The sequence below is a fragment of the Mastomys coucha genome, unplaced genomic scaffold (genome assembly GCF_008632895.1).
Source record: "Mastomys coucha isolate ucsf_1 unplaced genomic scaffold, UCSF_Mcou_1 pScaffold8, whole genome shotgun sequence".
Taxonomy (NCBI): domain Eukaryota; kingdom Metazoa; phylum Chordata; class Mammalia; order Rodentia; family Muridae; genus Mastomys; species Mastomys coucha.
The window spans coordinates 55,009,983-55,020,148 of NW_022196914.1; positions in this window are offsets into that span (position 1 = coordinate 55,009,983).

The window sequence follows — 10,166 nt, forward strand, 5'->3', positions numbered from 1 at the left end:
GTTTTTTTTTTAATATATGTAAATCAATAAACAATATGAACCAGTTGGTAGTAACGTGGTATTTATAGTGAAAACTACCAGCTGAAACTACTTTGCCATTGATAGTTTAATATCTTAAGCTATTTTTCACATAAATGAAATCAGAGAGTGACAGGTGCCCCAAGCTTTAGCTTTTTTCTTTTTGTGACAGTTCCAAGTCCTTGCCACACATTTCCTTTAGCTTCAGTGGGTTCCTTTAAACTGTTGGATTGAGTCAAGCTAGCCATTGCTCGATTCTTAATTCCAGCTGTGTGGGCTTCATCTTGACATTCACTTTAAGGGACATTTTATGTACACCCATCTCAAAGGACGGCCCTCAGAGTAATTCATAAAGAGTCTCATGTTCGGTGTCAGTCTGTTTCCTAACCCCACCCCGCATCCCCAATCATCTGCAGACAATGAGAGTAGCTACTCAGTTTGCCCGGGCAGCCTGTGCTTCCACTGTTAAGTTCCAGAGAAGATAAGAATTCAGACTGCTAAGTAATGAGAGGAGGGGGGTGTTGGACCAACTGAAAGACACCTAAGGTCTTTTGCCTTCTCTGTTGCTTTTCTGCAGTCTCAGATCTTACAGCAAACTTGGTTTATATGGAAGAAAATGCTCTGCCCAAAAGAGGGAAAAAGCAGGTGCCCTGTAATCTGGCACAAACCCACAGCTGTACTGCTCCCTTGTCTGTCTAAAGGCTGCTGTGAGCTTTGTCAGACACACAAGAGAACTCTTAACACACTCACACACATTCATACATGCACGCATACACACTTGGTCTGGCCAGATGGCTCATCACATAAAGCTGCTTACCATCAAACCCAGTGACCTGAGTTTGATCCCTGTGACTCACCTAGTGGGAGAAGTGAACCAGCTCCTGAAAGGTTCCTCAGACCTGCACATAGTGGCACGCACGCTATACACACTCACATGAATACATTCAGTTAAGGGAAAGAGGGCTGGAGAGACGACTCAGCAGTTAAGAGCACTGGCTACACTTCCAGAGGACCCAGGTTCAATTCCCAACATCCATGTGGTAGCTCACAACTGTAACACCTGTTCCAGGGGATCCAACACCTTCATTCAGACATACATGCAGGCAAAACACTAATGTACATAAAATAAAACTAAGTTATTAAAAGAAAAAGCCTATACATTAATCACAATAAAGAAATGGCACTAAGGGCCTTCTCCAAGTTCGTGAGTAAGCCCTGGTTTGCAAATGTCATTCCTTCCAAGCTAAGATACCTTTACCCATCCCCACTTCCTGCAGGTGCCTCCCTCCCAGGAGCTCTGACCCAGCTGGTGGCCCTGGGTTGTACACTCTGCTCTGTCAGTGGTGGGCCAGTATCAGTGATTCCCTCATCTGCTCATCTCTCTGAACCCTCTTCCTCCCTTCCTCCTGCCTTCCACCTTGACTGTGACTGCAGAGAAGGTCTCCATGGTCACTTTCACTATTTTCCTGATTTGAAAGAAAAACATGTTTATCACATAATAGTTTTGTTGTAAGCTGAGAAGGACAGAGGCAGTAACAGGAAAGCCTGCCCTTGCATGGACCAGAGGACGCTTCTCAGGGTCTTCACAAAGTCGCTATCTGCTCCTTATGTGTGTGCCTGACAAACAGTGTTCACTACCAACTAACAGTGCTTTGCTCTTTTGGGGGGTCTTTTCCCTTCTCTCACTGTGTTTAAGGGTAAAGAGAAATCTGTGATGTGCCTACCAGCCTCTTGAGCCATAAGGTTGGGGCGGCTGGGAAGGCTGAGGTGGTTGGTTCATGAGGAATGCCAGGAAGCTGAGGGGTAATTGCCAAGTTGTCACTGTGTCACTGAGTAAAGGGGACAAGGTGGCCGGCCACTGGAGGTGACAAATGAGGCAATCCGTCTAGGTCCTAAAAGTGGCATGGGGTTTAGGAGAGAAAGGGGAGCTCTAGGAATGGAGTAAGAATATAATGTTCTCTGCTGAGGTTGTGTATTACAAGGCACATTTCTTCATACAGAAAGCAGTGTTGACCAATATGGCAGGGAGTCATTTCTCCTTCCTGTCTTGCCTAGCCCCTCCTCCCTGTCTCAAACTGATTCCCAAGGCCTGTGCTTCCAAGAGGCATGGAGGCTACCATCCATGATGGGAATTTGGGGCTCTGCTAATCGTGGAAGAAGACAGAAACTTAAGTCCAAAACCACTGACCTGGAGGCTGGGAGAAGCAGGCCTTCTGGGTCTGACTTTATGCATAGACGGATTACACAAACTTTCTTCCGCGTGTCATTTTCTGAGTCATGTTGTCTGTGTAATCCAGTGAATGCCTGCTTACTAGCAGATGCAGTCAATGTGTGTGCACGCACACATACTCAAGGACCCTCATCTGAGAGTGTAGCTCAGTGATAAAGCACTTGCTTAACTTGGGCAAGGCCACAAGTTCAGACCCCAACACTTAAGAATGAATGAGTGAATGAATGAATGAACTTGTCTTTTACAGCTTTGAGAACAAGGCACATCAAAGGTTAGGTTTAAATAACATGCATAAAGCTCCCAGTAGGCTCGTTTATGTCAGGCCTGAGACTGTGCCACATGGCTGCTTGGAGGGGACAACTCATCTCAGACATCTTACCTCTGCTCCACAGCGAGGGGTGGGGTTGAACAAATAGAGAGCGTAATGGTGAGAGGAGATGTGTTTCCTCAGGTTGAACAGCAGCTTCCCAACCTACTCTTTTCAGAGTGGTATGAATGAGGCTCTTGTTTTACAGTATGGCCATCGTCTCCGTGGACAACAGATGAGAGTTGTTAAGACTGTAACTGTGTAAGCAATGACTGTGGGCCCAGCCTAACCAAGTCCCTTCTACCAACCTATCTAAGGCTCAGGGAACATTGTGGAAGAGGAAGCCGGAAGTATGTAAGAGCCAGAGATGGGAGGAGGGCTACAAAACCCCATTCCCTACACTAGCTACAACTACTGCAACCACAACCATTAACACACCAACTGTAGTCACCTGCGCTGGGCCCACACAAGACCAGCCCTATCCACTCAGTCAGTCAAGGAAAGGGGAGGGGCTCACAGAGTCTGCTCCTTACTTCTGGACTACTGGCTATTAATAGAGCCTGGGTCAGGAGGAATGACTGCTGTCTTTAGTCATATACCCTCTTCTGAGCCCACCATGTTCCAGTGGTCACACAGATGGCCCTGGTTAAACTCAGTGGGTCACAAAGCAAAATGAATAGACAGCAGCTAGATTTGTAGGAGAGGGAGAGGGCAGACCTAGGGAGGTAAGAATGGTGAATGCAAGAATCCATTTATGGAAATGTAAAAAAATAAAGTTTTTCTAAGACAGTATCTATATATGTAACCCTTACTGTCCTGAATATATATATGTATGTATGTATGTATGTATGTATGTATGTATGTGTACATACCCCTCGGTCTGGTGGACCCCACTTCCTGGTGAGTTAATTTTCTTTTTATCTTTGCCTATGGACTGTCTATAGGTCTATGGTACAAGGAGTGGTTGCCAGGAGACGGTGCTGCCATCGGTGAGGCTGGGCTGCTGGAGAGGATGCAGGAAAAACCCAGTATCCTTCCGTCGCCTCTCTGAGTTCTGAGCTTTTTACAACCGGACACTAGTGTGAAGGGCCTCATAGTGGCATCACACAGAATCACGTCACCCTCCCAGGGTGCTCTTTCCTTGACCCCAGCGTCTTCATCCATGCCTCAAGACTGTGCAGCCTAAATACCAGTATTTTGTAAACAAAGTTATGGACAGCTCAGATTTCTAATTGAAAGTAATCATGATTTCTATGTGGTGGTGTAATTACCTAAAAAAAAAAAAATGTTATTTGATGATTAAGATTCTGGAGTGAATTGTGTTCTCTGGGCTTTTGCTCCGTTCCCCCATCAGGGACCTGGTTTCAGCAGAGTGCAGCTGTTGGAGTTGATTTACAGAGCTGCGGCTGTGGCTGGTCATAAATAAATCCTCTTATATAGTTGTTATGAACACCTGTTAGATCATCTGTCAGCAGGAGCTGTTCACATTTATCATGGTGCGGTAGTTATTTTACCCCAATCCATTTCCAGCGGACTCAGGCTCCATCACAGGGTTACTATCACCACACATAATCGCTCATTCCCGCTCCATGTTACAACTTGCAGATAAAAGATTTCACTACTTGGCCAAATTTCATAAATAAAGGAGCAGTTCAGTGCAGTAAAAGTTTATTTTTGTCATCATTTGTCACCCCATTATTCTATAAATCAAGTGGAATAGCACTGTTGTCAGCTCAGGCGTGGCTGTCAGCCTTAGGCATGGAAATGGCCCGTTTCTCCCTTTTAGATGAGATGACATGTCTTTCAGACTTAACCGGCTTATGGCTTTGTTTCACCCATTTTATTTTATTACCCCTTCGGAGGGATCCTTGGGGAACAGAGACAGCGTGAGATGGAAACAGAAAATAGAGTAAAACATGCTGCTTAGTGGACGGATGGGCACCCCACCTCCTCCCTCATTAGAAACTTGACCAGACCCCAAGCTTCTGTGCCGTATACCTGGCTGCAGAGGTATTTCACAAACTTGTAAGTGTTGGGTGTACTCTCATTTTGGAAAGGCCATTACAACATGGAGTTACAGATAATGAGACAGCCTCTGTGTGTCCTTGGAGAGCTCTCACTTTGACAGGCTTCATGCAAAGAAAACACTTACAGGTTTGTTTTCCAAACTTAGTCTGAAGCTCTACAATGGAGCAGTCCTTCCCCTGGAGGTCTATCAGCCTTGGTGTCCTGGAGGAAGTCAGGATTTACTAGCAAGATGGAAGCTAGCTCAGGCCTGAGTTTGAAGAAGGCAATGCACCTTGGTTAAAGGGAGAAGCCAGGAAAGCTGGAGGGTAGGGGTAAGGATAGAGAAGGGTTTATAGTTGAGACTTGTGAGTTGGTTCTAATTCCAGGTACGGTCTCCACAGTCATTATGTAGCTCATAAATTCAATAGAGTGTTTTACTGATTCTATAAAAGTGACAGGAGGGGGGTTTTATGCTGTAAGTTTCCATAGTAGCTCTTCCTGTTTTATGTTGAAGTTCTCAGGCCATTATGTCATTAAACTCCTTGGAGTCTGAAGGGCTTGGGGCCCCCATGTCTTTCCTCCGCACACTTGACCAGAACAAATGTCAGCCCAGGCTGGCACAGGTCACCACATAGCAAGAGCCAGTGGCTGTAGTGTTCAGAGGCAAGCCAAGGTTGTTGGAATCTGTTGGGTGTCGAGCCCAGAGCAGACCGGTCTAGAGTTGGAAGGAAGCTTTAGGCAGTGGGCTATGGTTGCCAACATTCATTTTAACTCAGGGGAAGGACCTGCTGGTTGGACTGCAAGAAGCTGGAGCCCGAGGACCTGGGATGTCTCTGCATTCAAGAGCAGATGTCTGGGCCATTGGATTCCTTGCTGTTACCCACTCCAAGAAAGTTCTAAGCAGATTCAAAGTTGGAAGCTCAGGGAGTTCAGTTAGCTATTGGTTTTGAAGGGAAATGCCTGACCTTGCTCTCTCCTGTCTGAAAGGGGCGAAGGAGGCTTATGCTCCAGGAAATGTTGCTCCCTCCAGATGTTTGTTCCAGAATTTCCACATGGAAGCAGCAACTACTAATTCCCTGGCCAGAGTGCATGGAGGCCGTAATCTAAGCCTCCCATCCCGCCAGCTGTCTGGCACTTGCTATTATAGGGCACCAACAGAGAAATGAGGCTGTGGCTTTATCAATGCACCCTGGGTGACAACTTGATTTTCTGCTTTCACCGCAGGCAGCGGCAGCCCAACATGATGGGGCTGTTAATTTGTGCATTTCATGGTGTCTGTCAGGGGGTTGGGGGGGGGGGGGAAGGGCTTCAGGGGGGAAGGGAATGGAGCATGGCCCAGCCGAGGAAGCACCTGTCTGCATTGACGGCACAGAGCACTTCTTATTAGCGTGCAGGTCTCTAAATGCAGCCCTGGGATGACAGCCTGGCATCCCAGCACCCACACACTGTGACAGGCGCCGGCAGCCGGTCCCATTGTTTGCCCTTGATGAGCATGTCATTAATGGAAATGGAAGAAAGTGAGGACCACATCAGTATTCAAATAGCCTCTATTCTCTCTGCCATTCACCCGGCCCCGTTCAGCCTGCTGCAGATTTCCTTCTGTGAGCCCCCTTTTAGGCCCCCCTTTTTAAAAAACAGATTTATTCCCATCCCAGACAAATCCTTTCCATGTTGTTCCTGGTTTCTTCCAATCCTGTGTTTACACCCACCTCTTTAGACTGGATTTAGGGCGATCAAAGGAGATTTGGGTTCTAGTGTCTTGCAAAGGTCTAATTAGCAAATGCATGCTCTTTGCAGCCGAGAAAATGCAAGTTGCCACTTTTGAAACCCATTTGTCTCATGAGTCCTGAATTTCCACCTCCAGGAAGGTTCCCACTGTTGTCCTGGCTGTGTCTCATGAGTGGGGGTGGGTGGGGAAACGCACCCCTGGCATCGCTACCGTAGTTCCTCATCTGAAGCGTATAGGAAGTTAAGGGAAGCAAGCGACTGGGAGGAAAGAGCCCTGCTTCACACAACGGCTGTTTACAGCCAGGCAGAGCGTGGCTGGATCCTGAATGCATGTTTCTATCCTTCAGACCTGTGTTGTCTGTTTGCTTAATAATGTAATTAGTGCTCAGGGGGAGAATATCGACACCACCAGCAGTTTACTGCTCCTCCGTGCATGCCCAGGCCAGCCCTGCTGCCCACTTGGCTTTCACATCACCTGGTTTTGTACTCTCAGCTGGGTACCCCGCCTTCCTCCCCTGTACCCCAGAAGCTCTTCAGTAGCCCACCTCCACGTACATCCCACACAGTCTAGCTCTGCGCAGCTTACACATTCAGGTGGAGTGGCCTCGCCAGCAGCCGTTAAACCACCCTGCGTTCTCTCTGACCTTTCGGTAATGACAGGTCAGCAGAGCGGCTTGCAGTGTCCCCTCTCCGGTGTTAATCTGTCAGCAGTGTCCTCTCCCTAGTGTTAATCTGTCAGTGCCTTGAGCTCGGACTCCCCAAGATTCCACCGTCTTCTAATCTGGTCTACAACTCTGTTGCCGACTGCCTGGAAATGGACCTGGGGCTGAGGTCTAAGTCCGCGAGGCCCCGCCTTAGCCTAGGTGGGGATGAGGGAAGCTCTTCTTCCTCAGCTCTATGCTGCTTTACATTGTGTGTTGCACTGGGGTCGTCAGAGGCACCATGCTGATGTTTGGCCTCCACGGAAAGGTCAGCATCCAGTGGTCTCACGCACAACCCACGGCAGTGGTCCTAAAGGACCTGAGAACAGACACTCACATGTTTATCTGACAGAATCCCCCATCCCTTCTCCTTAAGAAGAGGTGTGATTACAGTTTAAAAAGTCAAGTCATAAAGTGGACTTTTTCTACTCGGTTGCTTCGCAGCAGCGGGAATCCACAGAGGTTGATTTAAAAGGAAAGGGGGCCTAGAGAAGAAGAAGGAGGAGGAGGAGGAGGAGGAGGAGGAGGAGGAGGAGGAGGAGGAGAAGAAAAAAAGAAGAAGAAGAAGAAGAAGAAAAAGAAGAAGAAGAAGAAGAAGAAGAAGAAGAGAAAACCAACACTTTAGAGTTGTTAGTGCTGGTGATGGAAAACAAATTTCACATTTGATTAATTATTAAGGGGGCCTGTTTAATAAAATATAGAGTATTTTGTCTCTCTGCAGTTCTTAGCATGACCCAGGACCCCTATTTTGGAGGTGAACAGAAAGCTATTGAGGTACAACAATAAATTTTGTCCCCAAGGGTTTTTTGCAGAAGTGGCCACAGGCCCATCCTGACAGATTTAAGGCAGCCGTCCCTCAGCTGACAGTGAGTGGATCAACTGCAGTGTCTTCCGGTGGGGAGTCACAGTTGCTGGCCTCACGGAGACATGCAGATAGAACAGATTCATTGACCTTGGAACAAGCTGAAGGTTTGGCTGGGCTTGCTTCTTTCCTTTATTCAGGGAATGATTTCCCTAAAAGTAACCCCTCCGGAGCTTTGTGTTCTTGGTAGCTTGCTGATTTCCAAAGCAGAAAGTCATCCAGGGATCTCATTCAGTGACTACAACACTTTGAAAGCCCCACACAATCCTTCCTCTGACTCCGACTTGAATTTCACTGGGCCTATCAAGGTCAACGAGGAAATACCCTATTGGAAAGAGTTGGTTTTTCTTTTTCTACCACTTGCTTAAAAATTGTAGTTTTATCTGTAAGGTTAGAAGTTATTCCATATGACTACATGAACTCAAACTCATTTGAAGACAGTGCCATTTAATTAGCACAAATGCACACACTAAAATAACTTGATAAACATTCAGACTTTGGATTTGTTCTGTTTCCCACTCTGTCATATGCTGTCCAGACGTGACAGAGGAAGAAGTCAGACAGATGGGCATGTGTCTGCCCGGTGCTGCTCCTCAGGCGGGCATCTGCCTTCCCTTATTTCTGCCTACCTTAGAAAGCTTCTTGCCTGGCACTTCTGTGGAATGCTCCTCTGGGTAAGGCAATTTGGAGCACCACCTTCAGTTTCTTTCTGACATTTGATGGGAAGGGACAGGCTCTTCCCTATGTGGGGCCTGTGTAGAAGTCACAGACTGTCCCCAAAAGTGCAGGCACAAGTCGCAATCACATGCCTTCAATTCAGATCTGTGCCGGGTGGAGCCATAGCTTGACCATTCCATCATGGCTACGTATTTTGAAAGTAGAATCATAGAACATTTTGGAAGGAATTTTATAGCTATCCATCTGGAGCATGGGAAAAACATTGCAAAGATGAGATGAGGTGGGAGGAGACCTTGCTCTTTGAGCAGTCCTCAGTCTCCACCCCTAGCCATATGCCGGAAGGCCTCATGGCCTCAAACTTCACTCCCATTCTTTCTGACCTCCTCTGGGCCAAAATAAGGACATAGTAATCAGGAAATCAGGAAAAATGTATAAGAAAACCCGCACATGAGCAAGAAAAAAATATTGAAAGCTCTAGTCATTTTATTGTTTATTTTACACTTCTCTGCTATATTTTGTATGCAGCTAATATATTGGTACAGAATAGCCATAAATATTCAAGTGTTAACTAGTGAGCCATGTATGTAATTAGTAATACACTATAAGCCATAATTCAGGTTAAAGTAGACAGACAGTATTATACATCACAGTTCACAACTATGCGGTTGACTCTTCACTCAGAACTCCCTGGAGACCACAGGCCCACAGCATGGTTCCTAGAGGATGCTGCTCTGACTGCTAAAATGAGGAGCCCAAAACAATGGTCGGAGAACCTGCCTATTTTTCCCATAACTGAGAGACTACTCTGTCAAAACTCCAGGAAATGTGTTCTTCCAGACCATAATGAAACTTCTGTTAGCATCTTCCACCTGCGGACTCCATTCTCCTCAGGGCCATTTAGAGAAGAACAGAGCTCAGGGGAAGGGACTAGATGCCCTCCCAGGTGGGTTCACTGTGGAGATCTAGATACAGCCTTGGAGAAGTTGGCAGGCCAGGCACCGGAGCAGCCCTGCCTGGAGGAGGTGGGGAGGTGGGCAGGGCGGGGCTGTGCAGAGGTGGGTTGGCATCAGGGCTCACCTCATTAGGAGTGAGGAATGACTCATGACTCACAAAAGGTCATTGACTACTGAGGTAGATAAATTACCTCAGCAGGGTTGGAGGACCTATTTGGTAAAGAAGTTTTCATTAAATCGGAGATTTTTATGGCTTCTATTTTGTTGCATAGGAAAAAAGAAATAATTATCAATTGACAAACTAAGTGCAGGGAATAAAGTCACATAATGTTATTCTAATGGGCCTCGCCATGGTCTTTAACTTTCTACTTGCAGGCCGCATTATTTTCTAACTCAGATGTATAAAATCACACAGAGACAGTGGAACCAATTGCAGTTAAGCAATGGAGGGGAGCTCTGAGCAGTAACGGGCGAGGCTTTAAAGTGCCATAAATATTGGTCCTCTTTATCTCGCTTGATTCTTGATGGTTTCCCATAACCCATTGCTAAAATGCCCACATTCTTAGCTAGTACTCTCTGTGTTCTAGGGTTAGAACTGTAAATCAGAATACACAGGCCCCCAGACTGCCTATGAGGTGGGCTCCTCTGGTCTGTTTCTATGCCATTTCTCATCTTTGGAGGG